Source organism: Toxorhynchites rutilus, chromosome 2 (assembly GCF_029784135.1).
Source record: "Toxorhynchites rutilus septentrionalis strain SRP chromosome 2, ASM2978413v1, whole genome shotgun sequence".
Lineage (NCBI taxonomy): Eukaryota > Metazoa > Arthropoda > Insecta > Diptera > Culicidae > Toxorhynchites > Toxorhynchites rutilus.
In genome coordinates, this window is record NC_073745.1 from 314,114,437 (window position 1) to 314,131,374 (window position 16,938).

At 35.9% G+C, this 16,938-nt stretch overlaps 1 long non-coding RNA gene across 1 annotated transcript; it reads right to left on the reverse strand.

The window, feature by feature from the left end:
* Nucleotides 1-6,787: 6,787 nt before the first annotated feature.
* LOC129764276 (uncharacterized) lies at nucleotides 6,788-7,745 on the reverse strand. Its single transcript, XR_008741098.1, has 4 exons — nucleotides 7,674-7,745; nucleotides 7,541-7,613; nucleotides 7,340-7,483; nucleotides 6,788-7,277 (listed from the first exon to the last, which is right to left on the reverse strand). It is a non-coding gene; the product is annotated as an uncharacterized LOC129764276 (long non-coding RNA).
* Nucleotides 7,746-16,938: the final 9,193 nt, after the last annotated feature.

Genomic DNA, 16,938 nt, shown 5'->3' on the forward strand with positions numbered 1-16,938 from the left:
CACACACACTACACGCTATTTTATACGTGTTAGTAATTTTCGTGTACGATACAAAAGAATCTAGCTCACCTGTAACGTATGTCAAACCACGTTGAACTCAAACATCGGTGCATGCACACGTACGTGGGAGAGAGAAAGGGACGAACAAATTCGTTTTGGGGCAAGTCACTCCAAAATACAACGAGGATAATTTCACTGGGAAGAATGAAATGATATAGTCGAGTCGGTAGAGGGAGATAGCGGCTAAACGTCCGACTGACTGTTTAGTCGTTTTGGCGGAGAAACTGCGTGAAGAAGCCAAAAGTCATTACTAATTGAATACGGATATAGTCAGTCAGATAGTCAGCTGACTATCCTCAGTTAACTATGACTATGCTGAGCCCTGATAGATATATAAACTATAACAATATTCCGCTGCGTACGAGTGGAGCCAGCTTGGTGACTAATACAGCAGAAATTGATTACTCTGCTCTATGGATGGCGAAGATTCTCGATAGGAGAGATTTTAAAGACGCGTTCACATTACGCCAATCGGCCTTGGCCGCCCGGTAAAGCCGACTAAATGTGGACGTACCGCCCGGGCTTGCTGACGTGTGGGAAACCGACTCGAATCAAACCGAAACAAGTTCGAAAAAGTCGAACAAAAAAAAACTAAGTAAATTAGCGTTGACGACATCGTGCTTCGAGTGTTCGTGACGGTTTCGTGCATCCGATGGGACTTAGGCTTCGTGCACCCGATGGGGCGTCCACATTACATAACGAACCGAATATACCGCCTGGTACAGGCCGATCGGCATCATTCGGCATAATGTGGACGCGCCTTAAGACCCCAATTGACGAACATACGAAAACCTAAAAAGATCATAATTCTGAAAATGTTTCTAAAATATGTAATATTCAGCATGCAATGTCATAATGTAATTGATATAGCTTCTTTGAAATTTAAGCTGGAAACGATATTCGGATAATTATTATGTAATTTTTTAACATTTGAAATAAATAAAAATAAACATTGACGTTCATAAAAGAAATTGGCCATTAGGATCAACACACAATTTACAACTTTACAACTTTACAACTTTACAACTGAGACTAGATTTTACAATTTTCAAATAGCCTTTTTCAAGGCTATGTGTTTCTTATTTCCCTTTTCAAAGTTCATAACTAGCAAATAAAATAAAGGTGAAGACAAATTACTGTACAGGAAACGACGGAACCGATGGATTCTACAAGTGAAAATTCAAGTTGCAAGATAGGAATGCGTCATTAGGTCACTTCAGGCATTAATTCTCTAATTTCGCTGCATTCTAAAATAATAACGAATAAATGAAATAACATAATTTCTTAATACTACATCAACAATACAGTTGTGTCTTCGACATTAACATTAATTTTTATCGTGAAATTCATATATAGACTCAGGTCTTGGTATGGCTCTAAGCTAGTGTATGAAATTGTGAAAGAGGTCTGTATCAAGCGATGAAAAATAAACTACAAAAGATAATTCAATGGACCGAATTCATGTTAAATCCTTCGTTCATTAAGCCTTCTACAAAAATGTTCCGACGCAATTCTGGCAATTGGCCAGAACCTACACTTCTTCATGTAGGCGACATCTTCCGGTAGGTACTTCGTACTGTTCACCGCAAGCCTCGAAGGAAATAACAACGGCTTGGACATTTTATTCTTGCTGATCGTCAGCCACAGAAGTACCTTATTCGGAAACTTGGAGTGTGAGATGTACCGGAATCAGGCTTCCGTTCGACGCTATCGTCTTTCTCCAGAAGGACAAAGATGTTGTAAATGCCGGATCAGCCGGTACACGAAGTATTTCACGACGTCCAACTTTTTCGTTCCGATGTGAAGTTTGCAGTACGAACAAAGCCTCGAGCGGCATTCGACACCCATTCCTAATGCTGATATCACACACCACCGATATTTGCAATTCCGTGCAATGAATTATGCGTTTGTTGAATAGAATAAGGATTTGCTATGTAGTATGTGTTTGGTTGGTTTGCAAATTTGGAACTAAAACTAAACTCCTAACCTCCTTGGGATGTTTCCGTAGTGCTTCATAATAGCTCAGTATTTTTCGATGGGTTATAGTTCCGGTGCGTTGGAGAGGTTCATGTTCTTGAGTACGAAAGTAACCCTGTTGGCTCCGTACCACTCCAATACATGCTTTGAGTAGTGGCACGAAGCTAGATCCAGTCAGAAGATTGTTGGGCCCTCGTGTTGCTTCAACACAGGATGCAGACACTTCGGTAGACACCCCTTGAGGTAGATCTACCCGTTTACAGTCCCGATAGTTACGAACGCCGCTCTCCGTTTGCCACATGAGCAGATCGCTTGCCAAAAGTTTCTGCTTCCTTACTTCCTCCGGAACATCAAACTTATGCTGTGCGGTGAAGAACAGTAGCCCCGGAAGCTGCCGGTCAGTTCGCTTTCACGTAAGTCTCATTATCCATGTTGATTCACAGAGGGCTCCTTCAGCATCTGGATATACAGTTTTCGGGCTAGTGACTTTCACACCGTATTTTTCCGTTTGTCACAATTTGGAGCCTTCAGCACTTTGTATGTATGCAGTCCCTCCCGGTCCTTACCTCTCTGAATGGAAGTCTTAAACAAATTCAACTTTTTTACCACATTCCTGACCGAACCATTGGGATTCTGTTTAAACGCTCACGACACCCTTGCGACCATCCTGATCACTAATAGAAGAATCCATTCTGGCCGCATTTCTCCTTCCGTTCGATGCTCAGAGTTTCGTAGTAATATTTAATCACACAACTTCCGAGTTGTTTTTCGATGTCCCGATGAGAGAGTTGAGGATTTTCCAGGTGCTTGCACAACATCAATTCTCGAAGTTGCTTTTGGGTGACGCCATTTTTTCCAATTTTCGGAAAACTGACAGCGTTAAAAGTGCAGTGTAAACAATACATTCTAAACTTCTTGTACGCAAATTCTTAAAAGAAAACACTCAATGGGTAGTTTTCTAAAGCGTTTTTGATGTGGGACACCCTTTAGCTGGATGACTGGATGACGGATGAATCATGTGTGAAATATGCGTTTCATCTTCTTTTTTGTTTGTTTATGGAGAGATTCGTCTCGGCTGAGAATATGATTTAAGCTTTGGCCTGTATTGTGTCGGGCTCGAACATCTTTGGTATGCTGACTAGGTCTCGGCATAGTCATATTCAACTGAGGATAGTCAGCGTCCAGACTTTTGGCCTGTCCATGCTGTTTCTTCGCAAAATGAATCAACAGTTATTCGGGCGTTTAGTCGCAATCTCCCTATACGACTCGACTATCTCTTCATTCTTCTCCGTCGTCAAATGGCCTTCATTGCATTTTGAAGTAACTCCCCTCAAAATGAATTCGTTTCTTTCCGCCATGCAGAGATGCCAGGTTTGAAAACATGTCTTCATTTTAAAGACATTCGACTTACTGTGAAGACATTTGATTTTGTGAAGATGTTTTGAAGACATTATGAAATATGTGAAGACATTTCAGTATGATAGCGTACGTGGGTTTTGAGAGATATTATTTCCATGAAATTCTGACTATTGGCCGAAAATATCGTCAAAAGAAGTGAGGCTTTTGTCTCAGTGTCATTCGTTTTCTTCTGTTCTTAGTAATCAACGAAGACTTTTGTCTCTCGATCATTCACCTGCTTTTTTCAAACAATATACAATTAATTCAACAACGAAGCGACTTTCATTTTAAATTCTGGAGAACTTCAAGCGATTTGTATATATACTGTCTCTAGAAGACATAAGTTCATTTCCACTCAAGAATTCGAATGATTGTGACATTGTATTATTTAGGTCTATACTATACAATAGATTAACCTAGGTCTTCCAAATAACCACTTTTTTTATTATTATTCGTTTATTTTTACAGACTCAGTTACATTAATTTTAAGGAGCCGAATTCTTAATTATATTTTTATAACTATACATAAACAATTTTCTTAAATCTAAGGTTAGTAAGGTAGAAACCCGATTACTCGCGGTCTACCTGAGTTTAAGAGAGTGACATATTTTTTCTTCAGGATAAGGATGGGATTTAAGGATTGTAACAATGTTGATGATCACACTTCATTCTTAAATCTATTTGTATATCTACGAGGGTCGTTCAAAAAATAAGTTTCAGTGCCTCAGAAATCGCGGAAAAATAAACTTTGGACAGAAAACAAGGTGATTTTCGTAATCTACGTTTTATTTTCTATTTTTCTATATAATCGCCATACAGTTCGAGACATTTTTCATAGCGTGGCACGAGTTTTTCTATTCCGAGCGCGAAGTGCGTAGCGTCCAGCTTTTGGAAGTACGATGGAACTGCGTCACAGAATGAATGCCGCGCATTATTATCCTTTCGTCAATAAACCTGGCACTTTGTTCTTAATTGCGGTTCTTAATCGGTCCAAAACTTCACAATAGTACGGTGATGAAACAGACGTTCGGCGGTCAACGATTCGATAACACTGAAGAAATTCGTGACGCAGTTACATCGTACTTCAAAAAGTTGGACGTTACGCACGCTTGAAATATAAAAACTCGTGCCACGCTATGAAAAATGTCTTGAACTGTACGGCAATTATATAGAAAAATAGAAAGTAAAACGTAGATTACGAAAATCACCTTGTTTTTTGTCGTAACTTTCTTTTTCCGCGATTTCTGAGGCACTGAAACTTATTTTTTTAACGACCCTCGCATAGTGTATTTACATTTCAACTTATTTTATTGTTTAAAGCAAGGGGACCAATGACTCCCAAAGGAAGGAAAGGTGGGTATAAGGATATAGGGACAATCACACACGAAGATCGATAGCTTTAAGGAAAACATATATTTGAGACATGTAATCATCCGTTTCCATCCGTACAGACCTTTCTACATTTTCTTCTCGTCGGGTTCTCCAGAAGCTTTGATAGGGATTCAAAAAAATTCGTGTTATCAATGGTGCTCCAGCCTGTAAAGTTTCCTAGTATGTGTTCCTGAATTTTAGAGAATATCCATTTTACAAATGATGTAATCCATTTAAGGCAGATCGAAGATGAGCAAATGCCATGGCATTTGCTTGATAAGGATAATTGTGACAATTTTTTATAAACTGTTCTAGAAACAACACCACGATTATAAGTCTTACCACATGTTTATACGAATATGAATGAAGGTTCTTTCACAATTCGTATGGAAATGATATGAATATGTATACATCTCACATCATTAAATTGAGTGACCCTTTTCAATAAAAAGCAATCGGAGGCACATAATTAAACATCTTGTCTGAAAAAAAACCCATCATAATAAATGAACAGGTAGCAACAAACAAGTTTCCTACGGCAATCCTTACCTATAGAAGATCAACTATCCATGATTTCTTTAGACACATCTGCAAATGCATTCGGCGAAAGAAATCAGCAAGTTAATATTTATACACGCTGTAAGCTGCGAAGCCTATTCGCATAACTAATCGCAATAAAAGCTTTTCTTGATTCCAGAATCACTTTATATGGAAGAACGAATCGTCCATCACTCTGTTGATCTGAGGTATCATCAATGTATATGGCGGCTATTTATTTGTAATAAATTTAATTCCAGCATCCATCATTACTATTATCTGCTCATTTCGCTGCGAGTGCGACAAACGGAAAAGGTTTATCGACGTCTCCTGTTTTTACCACCGTGAATCTTTCCCCCGTCGGCCAACGAATACAAATGGTTATTATTTGCGCAAGGCTGTAATGTCGCGTTCTTGCGCTTACCTCTCTCTCCCGTGATCGCCGCAAACATGGGATTATATTTGCGGACAACATTATCGTCTATTCATTAAACATGTTTATGGCCTGTTGAATTGTATCCAGTAACATATCAATCGCGGCTGTTGTCTCTTATATTTCTGTTTTCTATTCGTGGATACTTTGCAAGCGGCCAATCTTCTACCATTGTTCCTGTTTGAATTCTAGCAATGTTTTAGATTCTTTTTTTTAGCATCGGGTATTATATCTACAGGTTCTTAGACCCTACAATTTATGATAAAATAAAATGGATCAATAACTTCACTTCAAGATCGCTTCGTTCGAATTTAGCCCAAATAACAGTTTTTTATGAAAAATATGAATTAGGCAACCCAGCGGGTCCTGCTGGATTCATTGGGCCTGATCACGAATATCACTTCACGGTGAAAACGGAAGAAAATGCATACAAATTGCAAACAATTCATTTCGTTTTCACCGCGAAGTGACGTTCGTAATCAGGCCCATTGTGTTACAAATTATCCAAAATTTTGATGAATTGAATCAGCTATTTTAACAGAAAGAAAGCTGAATCTCAATTATCATGTATCTGATGTATGATTCCATACAAATAATTCGGGTCTAGTCGGTTACAAGTTAATTTCATTGCACGGTTATTCAACAACAGCGACATCTGCGGATGAAAATTTTGAATGAGTCGGATGTGCTCTCGAGTTCCACTGGAAACGTCCATTCAGGCGTTTACCTTTGATTGTAGTTGCCACATGGAAAGGGAATATGTTGTGGAAAGGATCGTTGATTGAATTTTGAACAAATCTGTATTTACTTATTTTTTGTTGGCCGCTGGTGTGGAAGTTGAACCATGGCACGATTTATATCAATTCTAGATGAAATTTGATAAAATCAGACAATTCACCTCTAAAGACACACATTCACCTTGTTCAGCACGTCTCATTTAGCAGCGGTATTTTTACAGTCGCATCGTAATATTTAAAAAAGAATAATCCTTTTGAATTTTTCCATCAAACCTTGTACTTAAATGATGGCCTGTGAATGAATTTCAATGAATGACATCCGATTAGAAGTTGAATTGATGCGTTGTAGTTGACGGCATGTTTGTTACATGGGTGCAAATGACTATCATTATTTCATGTATGGTGTCTGAACGCTATTTAAAGCACCGCCATTGTTGAATACTAATGAGTTTTGGTCATTAATCAATGGGGATGGGTATCGAAGTGTGAACAGGCTTTTTAGCGGCCCGAGTGTATTCAATTCAACACCCTTAAATAATTTCGATTGATTTTATGATGATCTACAAAGCAATGATAACGCTCGTTGATTTCTATACGAGATGATCACACCATTGACCCGTTTTATCAATATGGGGCTTTAGTTTGAGTAAGAGTTTCTGCAAGCTTTTGTAGCTATATCGTCTAGCTTCTCTTACTGATGAAAGTTACTGATGGTGTTCGTTTCTGATTTTAAATTTAGAGTCTTATCATATGAAATTTGAAGCCTGGAATGAATGTTAACAATTACCTATAAAGAGTTTACTCGGAGGTTCTACCGCCATATTACCTAGACATAGCTCCCTTAGGCTACTATTTGTTCTGGTTCATGGCGTTGGTCCTTTCTGAAAAGCGGTTGTTCACTTCGCCAACAGGAGTTCGATTTCCAAAAAAATAAAAATCACCACCGTTTTTCTGGGTAGACTAAAATTTCCTTTAATGGAAATTTGATTATTAGTTACAAGAAATATTTTTGACATAATTTTCTTACGTTTTAGTGACTCCTGTTGCCTTTTTTCTCTGGAAACCACCTCAGGGATATCAAATCTGCCTTCTAGCTAAACCTGATTATTTAAAGTATAATGTTAGAGTGTTTTTAAGGTAAGTAAGTAAGCTAATCTAACCTGACAATCATTGGAACTTACTAATCGTATTTAAGTCTTTAATTTTTCCTGAACTGCACACTTGCTTGTTTCTTTTCCAACTGTCTCTAGATTTTTATTTTTAACTATGCCCACTACTTGTTATTTCATTGAAACAATGGTTGCCATGGTTTCCTTTTTCACCCATTTCCATCCATTGAACTCAAACCAGGTCAGAGTCTGAACGAGGTTTGGATAGGCATTTGGATGTTAAGGTGGGCTCAGCCTGGAGGGCGTAACAGCGGTCTTATAAGAAATCGAAAAATGGTCTGATAATTCGATTGTTTTAAAACTACTTCTACGAAAATCAAATTACCGCTTTTACCCGTTTAGACAGCATTGAACACATAAACACGAGTTCGCTGTGGAACTGAAGGCAATTCCTGAATACAGCTATAAAAATTGTTTCGATGGCTTGATTGTTCGTTAGAAAAAGTTGACCTATTTTGAAGGCGATATAAATTAAGATAAAAAATACAACTTTTTTTTCTGAAAAACACAAATGTATACCGGGACATTTCACAGATTGTACTTAAAATATATTGAAATTGGTCTTTTCATTTTCATATGAAGTCTCAATTGTTCATTACAAAAAAATAATCAAGAAACAAAAAGTGTTGTATTTCGTTGCGATGTTTTACGCCTCAAAAGTAGGGGGGCTTTGTACCATGGACGGAATCTCGATGTAGGACTTTAGGGGATTATAAGGGGCAACTGCTTTTGAATTGTGTTTTTGTAACTGTGCAGAAATCTGTAATTTTAACTCTTTCAATACTCCAAATGGTGGCCCTGTGAAAAACGTGTTCGTTATACGAATTTAACTGAACTTTGAATTGGTTGTTAGAGTTGTAGTAGCAGATAGAATTCGGAATCAATATTTATTTATTCTGTCTTTTTCCAATAGTAAACTGTTAAAAAAAAATAGGAGGTTGTGTCCAAGATACGACCGCATTGTTGACGTAGAACTACGCTGTTATTTTATATAAGTCGTATGTTTATAACTTCGGATACTATTTTATAATGCTGTGAAATTTTGGAAATAACTGTTTATTAGAATGTTATGTCATCATGCTACATGTTATTTAGTATTGCCTCAGTGGAATCGCAGCTTTAGGCATCGTTCTTAAAACGTAAACCAAGCGCCAAACAAGCGTTCGCCATAGCATGTATACAGAGCCATACATTGGTGGCTTGAAGTTACTAAGACTATAAACATTTCCATCATTTTGCATTATTCTCAAAAGAAACGAAACAAGCGAAACCAAATCACATACAAAATTACAGAACGAAATTTACTTTCTTTGTGACTAAATAAACGAAATAAACTCTTTCTGTTAATCTCGACAACCTCGAAAAGAATAGCATTGCTTCATTATGATCAAGATTAGCGCAAATGTAATCCCAATTGGAGGCAGTTTTGCGACTGGCACGCGAACCCAAATAACTTTTAGCATTCCAGTACGACATTCAAGATGTTTGGTATGCCCCAAATAATTTTTCGTGACATGGCCAATGCACACGGGAGCAGATGCAAATGGTGTAGCGAAGATGCATTATTTTTACGTACGGGTTATGAAGCACGCACGTACGCACACGAATATCCATACATCGATAGCTTGAAGCAACTCTATATATACACACTTATCTTCGTTTTGCGCTCTTCTCAACAGAAGCCCTTCCTGTTAATATTGCCGGTCTAGATTTGCTTAGCTCCTTTGTGGAGAGAGTTTGCATTTATTTTCTTGGTGGGCCGACGATAGCCTAGCTTGATGATTCCCCACACAGTTGTGTAGCTCAAAACAATGCAATGACGTCAGTTTGATGCAAAGATTGTAATGCCAAAGACATCAGCGAGTGAGTAATTTGGTCGCGTCCTCAGCTCAATCCGAAACGAAGACATGTGATGACGCAAAAAAAGGAATAACAAGCAATGTTCATTGCCTTGAATACAGAACGTAACTGAAAGTTTACCTCAACGAGATCCACTGTTTATACTCTAGGCAAGTATTTCCCTTTATTCTTCTTCTTCTTTTCCTTTGTTCACGGGAACTTTAAATCTTATGATTTCCCCCTCGTTGCTCGTCGATAAGTTGCCCGTTATTGACAGCTCTGTTCGGGAAAGCACACAAATGGACAAAACAAATGTATGGGGAAATGGAAACGCTTATAGTTTTCATGAATTTTAACCAGTTACACACCAGGTGATCGTAATGTATAGCATATCAAACCAATCTTAGGGAATATTTGATTCGTTTGGTATGTAAATCGCCAAAATCCGTTCGTGGCAAAAATAGTTATTAACGTTAACTTTAAGAGGAGGATGGTGTTCAAGACACGATCGCATTGTTAACGTAAAACTATGAACTTATTGCATAAAATTCGCCTTCAATTCATTTATCACTTTCTATATCAACTTAGGAATTGCTCATGCAATGTTACATGCTTTTACCTTTTTCATTTGATAGAGACTTAAAACTTGAAAGTTCGCCAACGTGGTTGAAAAGTTATGAATTTTTGGAAGAAATCATGAGTTTTGTGTGTTTTTGGCCAGAAGGGAATCTATCAGGAGGAGAGTGATGCCACAAACGGTTCCCCGGGAAGAGATCGGAGCAGCCGCCACACACACACATACACGCACGGAACTCTTCGTTGGATGCCATTCAGCATCGAGAAAATTCCGGAAAGATTCAATCGTTGCTGCAAAATAATCTGCCAGTTCCCCTGGGAATTGAAAAATACATTCATGTGAAAGAGTTTATTTTAATGTTTCCTAACCATATAACACAGCGACCAAATATTTTTCAAGCAAGTGCTATTAACAGGTGATTATCGAGTTAGCATTAACAACTGGTAGGCTTCGAGTATCGAGGAAAATCTGGAAAGAACTAATCGTTGCTGAAAAATACTCAGACATTTCCCCTGGGAATTGAAAAATATATTGATGCGAAAAAGTTTATTCATATAACACTGCAACCAAATACATTGGGTTTTGTGATTTTTCAATCAGGTGCAATGAGCAGGAAAGCTTCTGAAGACTATTCTTCCCCATCAGTAGGATATGTTCGTTACCAATATTGGATGCGCGCGCAACGGAAAATGTTTCGCATCGCGAAAAACATAATTATTGCTCAGTCGCTGAAAGTTTCAAACTGAGAGAGTTCATTCGCCTCTAGTTTGCCTTCCAAATTGCCATCGTAAACCACACCTTCTTTCTATTCATTCACGGACAAAAACCATACTTAAGCGATATTCTGATGGTGAAACGCATTCATTTTTAGTAAGGACATCGACAAGGCAACATCGTGATTGAACGAGCTAAACGTGCTGGACGAGCTGGACGGCGAGGGATTAAGAGATTCATTACCTGACCTGACCTGACTTGAAACGCATACAGTTTGTTTGGAACTGTGAGGGAGCGTAGAAAAGCCGATCCATCAGAAAGAGAAGAGAAGACGACCGAGAGAATACCAGCATCGAAAATTGGTTCCACTTGAGACATCGGAGCAACCGCCACAAACACACACACATACACGCGCGCAACTCTTTACGTTTGCTGGTTATCGAGAAGAATCCGGAAAGAAGTGATCGTTGCTGCAAAATATTCTGCCAGTTCCTCTTGGAATTGAAAATTACATTCAAGCGAAAGAGTTTATTTTAACGTTTTCTATCCATATAATACTGCGACCAAATACAATTGGTTTTGTGTTTTTTCAATCAAGTACAATTAACAGGTGGTTATCGAGTTAGCATTAACCACTGGTGGTGGACTTCGGGAAGAATCCGGAAAGATATCGCTGCTGCAAAATGATCTGCCAGTTCCCCTTGGCATTGAAAATAACTTGCAAGCGAAAGAGTTTATTTTAATTTTTTCTAACCATATAACACTGCGACCAATTACATTTGGTTCTGTGATTTTTAAATCAAGTGCAATGAGCAGGAAAGCTTCTGAAGATTATTCTTCCCCATCAGTAGGATATTTTCGTATCCAATATTGGATGCATAAAACCTTGTACCTCCAACGTAACGCTCTCATTCCGTCCCCCAAGTATTCATTTATTCATTCATTCAGAATGGATTTAGATTCAACTTCAAACAAATGATCACTAAATCAACGATAGTCCTACGTCACCATTGCGGTTATACTATAGATATAACCCACTTCCTGTTTTTAATTCTTAACTTTCAAACCATTGAGATTATTTCAAAGAACGACATATCAAATGGAATCTTATATTTCTATGAATCCACAAACATGCCTAGTAGTCACATCAAAAACCTAGTTTAAAAAACAAAAAGAGTTTTCGATTGTAGGATATGTAATGATATAAAATATTACATGAAAAAATTTAATTATATATAATATTACACCTCAGTATAAAATCAAGTTGGAAAGTGTTTTCTCAGAGTAGAAAGGAGAGCATAAATGTAAATCTGCATCTTTCTTGGTCTGTGGCGAAGTATGCGAAAAGCTTTAAGGCGTGCTTATTTGCAATGTGTCTCTTGTCACGCCCGCTCATATTGCTCTTATATTGTTATAGCATATAAACTGCGTTTCACAACTATAGAACCACATATTTTTTATGAGTTTCCAGAGATATATAACAGGCCGGTTGAATTGAAGTATATAGCGTAAGATATAGCAACTATCTTCATTGGAAAGACTGGAAATTTCAACTTTATTGTTGTGTTCAGGCCCGAAACATTAAAAAGATCAAAGCCAATAGCTTGTCTTTTTTGAAAAAAATATCGGGACCAAGGGCGGTATAGACGAATTTCACTCGACTGGCCGTTGGCAGCACAATCTCAGATAGTAGTAAAACGTTGTGGGTGTAAAGACATGGGTCATTTAAGGTGAAGGTGGAAGCTAGCAACAAATGGCTGCCACAATGGCGCTCATTTCTTTCATCTCCCTCCCTCACCCCTCGCCCGAAAATCAATAATTTTGCGAAACAGTGTGAAGAAAATTATCGTTTTCGCACACTTCTCATCAAGTAAAGGCAACCAAACTCTATATTAAATTTTCATCTGCTGTCGCACTGTATAGTGAAAAACGTCGGAAAACTCGAGCAAGTGCTCTGAAAGTTAAATTTTCATTTTTCAATCTTCGGCAATGGTATTGTTTGTATTGGTGAAAGCATCGTTATTTTTTCGACACTAATGCCAGACAACATCATCGAAACAGATTTAAAAAACTACTCAATAAAATGTTGTTCCTGAGTCATAACGTATCATGTTATGAAAATCAATAGAATAAAATTGTGTTGATATCAATACAATCATTATTTTTACGTTTAATGGGTCTATAATGTAAGTTTTAGCAACTTTAACATTGGTTAAGAAAATTGTATTGCAGAGTTCGGAACACTGCCACGGCTGCCTATTCTTTCAAAAACAATAAACGGAAAAGTATTACATTCAATCAAAATGTCTCGGCCAACGAAAAGAAGGGTTAAGGCTCTCCAACGTGAATATTTGAAAACAATACGACCAACGAAGGAAAATATTAAGGAATTATGAGCATCGAGTTACTATGCGGAAAAACTTGTTAATATCAAAAGAGCCCTAATTCGCATGTGTTATAAATTTGCTCATGTTACGCTCGCATATAATCAGAATTTTACTTCATATGCAAATGCACCTTCTATATATATTTATGTTTGCAATCGTTCATCGGAATATTTTGTTCATACATCTAACTTCAGTATTGAATTGTTATTTTTTTACAAATGTATTCAAAGGCTCGTGTCAATGAAGCGCCACACAGTCTGATAAGTGAATTGATCTATTTAAATGTGCTTTACTCTTCTCTCACTAACACTATTACCCCATTTTTACAAGTGGGTTTACCTATACTACTACAATGGCTAGCTTCCACCTTCACCTTAAGCAACTTTGCATAATTGAAATATTCGAAAAATAATTAGACTACTTTTTGGGATAAGACAATTTTTTTTTCTTAATTTTTTACAAAAATTTATAACTTAAAAACCTACAAAATTCTTGTCAAAGGATGAAATGTAGCAAATTATTTAAATTTTCACAGAAAAATATCAATTTTTTTTGGAAAAAAATTTCGCTGACAAAAAATTCATTTTTTTCAAAAATGTTTTTTTTTTTAAATTCCCAAATGTATATATATATATATATATATATATATATATATATATATATATATATATATATATATATATATATATATATATATTTATATATATATATATATGAATAGCCCTTACAATTTCCAACAAGTCGTCCATACATCGGAAGATGAGCACTTTTACAAGGAAAAAGTTTTTCGAACAACAACTTTTTCATGTTTTCTTTGGAAAAATTACAACTTATCCTAATTTTGTTTAAAGTCAAGATAACGATATACTGTATTCGACAAAGTTTTAGATATTGTTAAAATATAAACTTTTGTCGAAGACATCAACTTTCTATCTTTTATAGTTTTTAGAATATAAGTCATTTTTGTATGAAGACTCCTGAAAAAATAATGTCTTGCTCGTAACATTTTTGTGTGTAAAATCTCACGTTTGACATGTTCTTGACATATTTCTAAATAGAGAAAAGTTAGCAGAGTATGTAAATTGCGATTATTTATACATAAAATGTTACGAATTAAACATTAATAGTATTTTTCGAAGAAAAAAAATGAAAAAGCTGTTGTTCGAACAACTCTTTCCATGTAAATGTACCCATCATCCGATGTATGGAAATCTTGTTGGAAATTTTGAGGGCTATTTATATATATATATATTTTTTCAGAATTTCAAAATCATATGTTTTCGAGAAAAATGAATAAAAATTTTCAAAATATTTTTTTTTCAATGAAATTTTTTTCCAAAACATTCTTTGATAATTTTTTATGAAAACCTAAGTAATTTCCCACATTTCATTCTCTGAACAACTTTTTGTAGATCTTTTTGTTTTTTAGTTAAGATTTTCCGAAAAAAAAATTAAAAACTCAAAATTTAAAAAAAACTATCAGACCTAAAAAATTTTAGTCAAAGAATGGAATGTAGGAAATTATTTTGGTTTTCATTAAAAATTATCAAAGAATTTTTTGGTAAAAACATTCATCAAAAAAAATATTTTGAAAATTTGCATTCATTTTTCTCGAAAAATATGCTTTTAAGGTTCTGAAAAAATATATATAAATAGTCCTTAAAATTTCCAACTAGTTTTCCATACATCGGACGATGGGCACATTTACATGGAAAAAGTTTTTCGAACAACAACTTTTTAATTTTTTCTTTGAAGAAATACTATTAATGTTTAATTCGTAACATTTCTATGTAAAAATTACCGCAATTTACATGCTCTGCTAACTTTTCTCTATTTAGAAACATGTCAAGAACATGTCAAACGTGAGAATTTACGAGCGAAACATTATTTTTTTCAGGAGTCTTCATACAAAAATAAGTTATATTTTAAAAACTATAAAAGATAGAAAGTTGATGTCTTCGACAAAAGTTTATACTTTAACAAGATCTAAAACTTTGTCGAATACACTATATTGTTATCTTGACTTTAAACAAAATTAGGGTTAGTTGTATTTTTTCCAAAGAAAACATGAAAAAGTTGTTGTTTGAAAAACTTTTTCCCTGTAATGTAATGTAAAGATGGGCACTTATCTTCCGATGTATGGACGACTTGTTGGAAATTGTAAGGGCTATTCATAAATATATATATATTTTTGGGAATTTGAAAAAAATACGTTTTTGAGAAAAATGAATTTTAATTTTTAAAATAACTTTTTTGTCGGCGAAATTTTTTTCTAAGAAACTTTTGGTATTTTTTTGTGAAAATTTAAACAATTTCCTACATTTCATCCTTTGACAAGAATTTTGTAGGTATCATAGTTTTTAAATTAAAAATTTTTGTAAAAAATTAAGAAAAATAATTTGTCTTTTTCCAAAAAGTAGTCTAATCCTTTTTCGAATATTTCAAGTATGCAAAGTTGGTTAAATGACCCATGTCTTTACACCCACACCTTTCCACTACTATCTGAGATGGTACTGCCAACTCCATGAAATTCGGCATGAAATTCATCTATATTTTCTATATCTTTTGACTGCTGATATTTTTTACATAACAAATCTGAAGAAGTTCAGTGGTAGTTTTTTCATGTTTTGTTAATAAAATAAAATTTCTGCAACATCAATTTATCACTTAGATCGAAGTGTTAGCTTCATCGTGGGAGCCTTCGCAATCCAATAAATGTTCGCCAGCAAATCGATAAAAATTGGAAACATCTTTATTTCACATCATTAAATCGGCTGCTATAAAGCGCATTTAATTGTAAAATCCTCATCCTCGCTAACGTCGCGTTGAAAAGGTATATCGAGTGCTGAGACAACTAAATAAAAAGTGTAATAATAAAACGATTTATTGTCCTTCTAGAATGGTCAAGCCTTACGCCCCGTTGCAAGACGGGTGGACATAATTGGAGCCATTCAATCGTTACCACATTTCTTCCTCCTGCTGTCCCAACCTCATCCCGTCGGAGGGGGGGCTAAAATGAAACATAGCACTGCACGTCATGTACGTGCAGAGCCGGTTTTGTTTTGTATGTTTGCAACATAAACCAAATCGCCGGCGTAAGAAAAGAAGCCTACCATTTTCTTCTTCGCCCTGAAACCGGCTCAACAGCCTTTTTATTGTGGTAAGGTTAGTACGGTTGATACGCTTAATATGGTAACTTGATCAATAGTTGATCATTGGTAGCTGGATGCATAGAGAGACTTATGAACACATTATTCATGAGTGTCGAGTCTGTCTGGCTAAGAGTTCAGTAAGGATTGCTTCCTTTGCTTTCTGTCATAATATCATTTTTATCAACTCAATCGACATGACAGATTTATGGTTTAGTTTCTTTTGCTTTAGTTTCTTTGTAACTTTGTACCATTTTGACTTGGTCTTGGCTATTCCATAGCGCTGGTTCATATCTGGCAAATAAATTCATATTATGACATTTTCAGCATATTTTGTTAGTTTTGATTATCTATTCTTAAATTTGGAAGTTTTGAATATTATTTCAGCTATATAAATAAAATTGTTCCGATTTCCTCAACGTAGAAAAAGAAAAATGGGATTCAAAGTAAGAATTCTGACAAGCACTTTTCATGGTCTGGAAATAACATGGAAAATAAAATAGTGGGTGAGCGAAGCCTATAACATTCGAGCTAAATTCGGTTTGGACGAGGATACATGCAAAGTAATCAATGGCGAGTCAAAGTGGGCT